This window comes from Sinocyclocheilus anshuiensis, unplaced genomic scaffold (genome assembly GCF_001515605.1).
Source record: "Sinocyclocheilus anshuiensis isolate Anshui unplaced genomic scaffold, SAMN03320099.WGS_v1.1 scaffold348, whole genome shotgun sequence".
Lineage (NCBI taxonomy): Eukaryota > Metazoa > Chordata > Actinopteri > Cypriniformes > Cyprinidae > Sinocyclocheilus > Sinocyclocheilus anshuiensis.
In genome coordinates this window covers 935,476-942,200 of record NW_015555762.1, presented here as the reverse complement: position 1 = coordinate 942,200, position 6,725 = coordinate 935,476, and positions in this window count along the sequence as shown.

The window sequence follows — 6,725 nt, the reverse complement described above, 5'->3', positions numbered from 1 at the left end:
ACCGTAATGCAGACTCTTCCTATTTAATGGTTTTAGATGATTTTTTAATTACATTTTATGTCTTACAATTTCAATAAAACATTTGCAGTTGATTTGTAAAAAGGTGTTTTTAAGCATGAATGAGCTGAGTTTTAGTTGCATTTACACATTTTTGACCAACAGGTGTCACCAGTGTATGCTGTTTTCAGTTCTTCGAAAAAGTGAATCATTTTGCGAAGCAATTGGTTAAATGGATACAAGGAACTGGCACAGGACAGAGAATTCAGCGAGAATAAATATGAAAGGAAATGAGTAGTGGAGGGAGAGCAAGTGGGAAAAATGAACTAATAATGAGGTAACAAGGGGGCAGAGTTGCCAGTTCCCAGAAAATGTCCAACCCAAAGCTGACTCAAAACCTTCTGAAATGAAAATTAGTCTAATTTATACATATTATTTACAGACATTTTAAAGTAACCCGCGGCTCTGTAATTTTTCCCGTGATTGCATTTTCAAAATAGCCCAATTGTCTGGAAAACCGCAACCCTGGCAACACTTGAAGGGGCGGGGCCAAGGCGAGAGACTGACAGAAGAGCACATGGCACACAAACAAACAAAAAGCCATGTGCAAAAAGCACATGGCAAACAAACATTACAGAAACCATGTGCTCACACAAGACAAGACAGAAGAGCATGTGACAAATTTTCATCCACCATGAGCTCAAGCAGAAAATACAACACGCAATACTGACAAATGTACAGATTAAGTATAGACTGAAGACACCAACAGTGTAGCTACGATCAGGCCAGCAATACTAAAACCATGCACATTAATCCTGGTCCTGCATGGGGACCCCCGCTCTGCACACTTTGCATGCCTCCCTTATTTAACACACCTGATTCAGATCATCAGCTTGTTAGGAGGAGAGAGATCCACGAACTGAACTGTGTCAGACAAGATAGACATACAAAATGTTCAGAGTGGGGGGTCCCGACAACCAGGATTAAGAACCACTGGCATAAAGCAAGTCTTAATAAGAGTGTCAGGATCCCATCATCACTGATCCAGATAAAAAATATAACAGAGCTGACAGAACCATGACACAATGTGGAAAAAGATGTGTACTGCTATTGGCTAGCATCCATTAGTTTAGTTTGTGTGCAGTGTTGCACTGTAATTAACACTCATAAATTCCTTTTCCCAAAGTACAAATAAAGCCTTCGGCTGATTTTGTCATTGTGTTGCACGTTTTAGGCCCCGTGCTGCAGTTTGAACATGGTCTTGTTGGGTAGGATGACTAATACAATACTGTTTATGCACAAAAATATAGACAGGAAACCACAAACATTTTAGCACCATTTCTAGAAAAGATAAAGGCTGAATACACAGTGTGAGCATGTGTTTTGGCGGATGTCTTGGCATGTGTTGTCATAAGTAGTTGTTGTTTTGTTAAATCCACTCTTTGGGACCTCACAGGAAGTTTCTTGGTACAAGCCGTTAATGCCAGTTTATTTTCAGATGTATATATATTAGGGGTGTGAAGATACATATCTACGCATACGCATAACTGACACGCTGCGAGGATAACAAAAGATTAAGCTATTTACTTGTCAGCTACGATCAGGCCAGCAATACTAAAACCATGCACATTAATCCTGGTCCTGCATGGGGACCCCCGCTCTGCACACTTTGCATGCCTCCCTTATTTAACACACCTGATTCAGATCATCAGCTTGTTAGGAGGAGAGAGATCCACGAACTGAACTGTGTCAGACAAGATAGACATACAAAATGTTCAGAGTGGGGGGTCCCGACAACCAGGATTAAGAACCACTGGCATAAAGCAAGTCTTAATAAGAGTGTCAGGATCCCATCATCACTGATCCAGATAAAAAATATAACAGAGCTGACAGAACCATGACACAATGTGGAAAAAGATGTGTACTGCTATTGGCTAGCATCCATTAGTTTAGTTTGTGTGCAGTGTTGCACTGTAATTAACACTCATAAATTCCTTTTCCCAAAGTACAAATAAAGCCTTCGGCTGATTTTGTCATTGTGTTGCACGTTTTAGGCCCCGTGCTGCAGTTTGAACATGGTCTTGTTGGGTAGGATGACTAATACAATACTGTTTATGCACAAAAATATAGACAGGAAACCACAAACATTTTAGCACCATTTCTAGAAAAGATAAAGGCTGAATACACAGTGTGAGCATGTGTTTTGGCGGATGTCTTGGCATGTGTTGTCATAAGTAGTTGTTGTTTTGTTAAATCCACTCTTTGGGACCTCACAGGAAGTTTCTTGGTACAAGCCGTTAATGCCAGTTTATTTTCAGATGATAATAGTTATTATTAAAGTTTTATGTTTGGAGTCCACATACATGACTGAATTTGATTTTAATATTTGTAATTATTTTGTTGCATCACAGGCCTATTATACAATGAATTATAGGTCTTTAATTAAAATATTAACACTGCAGTCACCAATAAAAATCAATGAAATAAAAAGCTTAGCCTATAGGCCTATTTCAAGCACCGACTTTCAAAAACAACCCGTTTAAACAAATATTAAGGGAATAAATGAAAACAGTTAGCTATATACCAATATAGACAGGAAACCACAAACATTTTAGCACCATTTCTAGAAAAGATAAAGGCTGAATACACAGTGTGAGCATGTGTTTTGGCGGATGTCTTGGCATGTGTTGTCATAAGTAGTTGTTGTTTTGTTAAATCCACTCTTTGGGACCTCACAGGAAGTTTCTTGGTACAAGCCGTTAATGCCAGTTTATTTTCAGATGATAATAGTTATTATTAAAGTTTTATGTTTGGAGTCCACATACATGACTGAATTTGATTTTAATATTTGTAATTATTTTGTTGCATCCTTCTGCAGTGAATGGGTGCCGTCAGAATGAAAGTCCAAACAGCTGATAAAAATATCACAATAAGCCAGTAAATCCACACCACTCCAGTCCATCAGTTAACATCTTCTAAAGTTAAAAGCTGCATGTTTGTAAGAAACAAATCCATCATTAAGGCATTTTAGCTTTAAACCATTGCTTCTGGCTAAATCAAAAGTCCATAATCCATAATAACACTTCCTCCAGTAAGAACTGTTTGCTTGCTGTGCATGATCTCTGCATATTTCTCTCCTGATTCAAGACGACTTTTTCCCTGGAAAAAGCACAGTGGTGGAAAGAGTACTGAGAAATTGTACTTAAGTAAATGTATTGGTACTTAAGGAATAATTTACTTGAGTACAAGTAAAAGTACTGAAAAATAATATGACTCAAGTAAGAGTAAAAAAGTAGCTTGCTGAAAAACTACTCAAGTTACTGCGTTACAAAGTACTTAACTATTATTTGTTCTATTTTTACAGAAGTATTAAACTTATCATATTCCAGAAAATCCCTTATATGAACAAATTCATCAGATATCACTACAGCTGAATAAAATGCGGATATAGATGCTTTGACTGATGAAACATGGAAGACAATACACACACAATTGCAATGCAACGCTAACTGACATAGCTTGTATCACAGTATAGAATTTTATAAAATATTTTGTCTCACGGTGATAAGAAGCAACATGAAACCACAAAAGCTAATTGTTTCAAACACGACTGATGTTATATAGTGATTTTGGAGCAAAACATGATATTAGTCTCATAAATTGTCATGTTTGACGCTATGCTAAGCAAACATACTAGCTATCCCTGTTGCCAGGAGCAACTGTTTTATAACTAATTTTGAAAAGTACATTCACGTATTCACGTTAGATTATGTGGTTGTTTTTAAGAAGGTCAACAGCAAAGAAGGGTAAGTGAGAGGTTTTCAAAGAAATGAGGGTTTAAAACAGTGAGAATAGAAATGTGCCAGTAAAAAATAATATGGGTAAAGTTTGGCATCGTTTTAATTTTAATGATTCCGATTCTTGTCAATTCCTAATTTCGATTCCAATAAGGTAAATAAATAAAAAATCTTAAGATATCATTCATATTTATTCTAACTCTTTTCCAAAAATGTTTGTGCAGCAGAGAAAACAGCACACAAGTCTTCTTGACTTGAATGGTTTAAAATCACATTAAAAGTGTAGTTTGTTAAAATAGCAATAAGGTGGACTCCAGGCACATTTTCGGTAGAACGAAAAAGCTTTTTATTTAACATGTTAACCCGTACCTAGGCATGGGAATCCAAAATCGATTCCAATTCTGGAATAGGACGCTTAAGGTCAGGAATCGTCTACTTGTTATGAAATTAAAATTTTAATTCCTCTTTTCAATTCCTTTGTGTGCATTTTAATATGACTTTGAACCATTCAAGCAGAAGACGACTGGCACACTGTTTTCTGTACTGCACACATAGGGGCATAGCCATCATTTCAGAAGTTAGGGGGACAGAAATGTAAAAAAAGATTAAAAAAAGCATTTTCCCCCTGACTTTTATCTAATTGGCAGGCTTTATTTTTTCTTATGTCTTTTAAATGGCTAAGAAAGCAAATACACTGCTGGACGATAACCAATAATTTGTATTCTATATATATTTTTTTTGTTCTGTATTTTCCTAATGACAATTTTATGACTGGTTTATACAAACACATAATAAGGCATAGATAAGGAATAGTTTCTATACTGTAATAAATGTTATGTCAATTAGCACTGTATTATTCATATACTTTATTTATTACCTGGAAATGACTTGAAATTACCGTTTTTTTAGCTACAGCGATAGCAGGATGCCTTTGTCCATATTGGAATTTCCTGCATGTCATAAGTTATTATTATTACTTCTACAAGGCCGTTTTGGACTTTCTGCGCGACAGCGCCCTCTGGCTTCGAGTATGAATGAAACATACACTGCATGAGAGGGTTCAGGCCTCCATAATGTTCACATCGTCTCGTTTTGGATATGAATAAATCGTCTGGTCATACATAGACTATCTTCTTTCTTCACCCATGGGTACACACATCCAAAGTGCAGGCACAGAAAAAGTGATTTTACGTGCATCTGATTGAGAGATAAATCATGGTTGATCTGTCAGTCAGATGCACGTAAAATGCATGCGCTCTTATGTCAATGTTGTTGTTAATGTTTAGGTTATTTTAGCTTCGTTAAACTACACTGGTAAAGAGGGCGATTTTTTTACCATTCATCTGAACTGTGTGCATGCATTTTAGACACTTACATTGATCTTCCTCCATCCATGCAATTGCGTCCTTCTATCAACCGGGTTTCTATTTAGGCCTACTTAAACTTCTGAGTGCTCTGGTAATATCAATGGCATGACCCATTTCAGGAGCTGTTAAGATTACGATTTAAAATGTCACTAAAATATTGAAACGCAGTGATGCAGATTCAAAAATCAACACCAGTGATTGACAGTCAAAGCAAAGCGCGGTTTGAACGGAGGACTCATATTTGTACTTTACAAGAGGTTAATTGATGGACTGGAGTCGTGTGCATTACTTGTGGATTAGTGTGATGTTTTTATCAGCTGTTTGAACTTATTCTCTGTCTGACGGCACCCATTCACTGCAGATGTGATGAATACACAGTGTGAGCATGTATTTTGATGGATGTCTTGGCATGTATTGTCTTAAGTATTTATTATTTTGTTAAATTCAGAGTCAGGATCCCATCATCACTGATCCAGATAAAAAATATAACAGAGCTGACAGAACCATGACACAATGTGGAAAAAGATGTGTACTGCTATTGGCTAGCATCCATTAGTTTAGTTTGTGTGCAGTGTTGTAACACTCATAACACTCATAAATTCCTTTTCCCAAAGTACAAATAAAGCCTTCGGCTGATTTTGTCATTGTGTTAGGCCCCGCGAAAGCTCCGTCATTACTCCGTCATTCCGTTTTTACTTTCACTTTTTGCATAGTGAATTGATTGAGATTAAGACGTTCACCGGCATAACTCTTGTGCAAAGTTTGCACATTGCTTGTGTGATATCCATTGGCTCGCCTTCATGGTTTATAACAGAAATATTTCCAACACTGCGACGTAACCAATTACCCCCGTTCCGAACCGAACCATGACACCACTGTTGTATCGTATAGTTAACATCTTCTAAAGTTAAAAGCTGCATGTTTGTAAGAAACAAATCCATCATTAAGGCATTTTAGCTTTAAACCATTGCTTCTGGCTAAATCAAAAGTCCATAATCCATAATAACACTTCCTCCAGTAAGAACTGTTTGCTTGCTGTGCATGATCTCTGCATATTTCTCTCCTGATTCAAGACGACTTTTTCCCTGGAAAAAGCACAGTGGTGGAAAGAGTACTGAGAAATTGTACTTAAGTAAATGTATTGGTACTTAAGGAATAATTTACTTGAGTACAAGTAAAAGTACTGAAAAATAATATGACTCAAGAAAGAGTAAAAAAGTAGCTTGCTGAAAAACTACTCAAGTTACTGCGTTACAAAGTACTTAACTATTATTTGTTCTATTTTTACAGAAGTATTAAACTTATCATATTCCAGAAAATCCCTTATATGAACAAATTCATCAGATATCACTACAGCTGAATAAAATGCGGATATAGATGCTTTGACTGATGAAACATGGAAGACAATACACACACAATTGCAATGCAACGCTAACTGACATAGCTTGTATCACAGTATAGAATTTTATAAAATATTTTGTCTCACGGTGATAAGAAGCAACATGAAACCACAAAAGCTAATTGTTTCAAACACGACTGATGTTATATAGTGATTTTGGAGCAA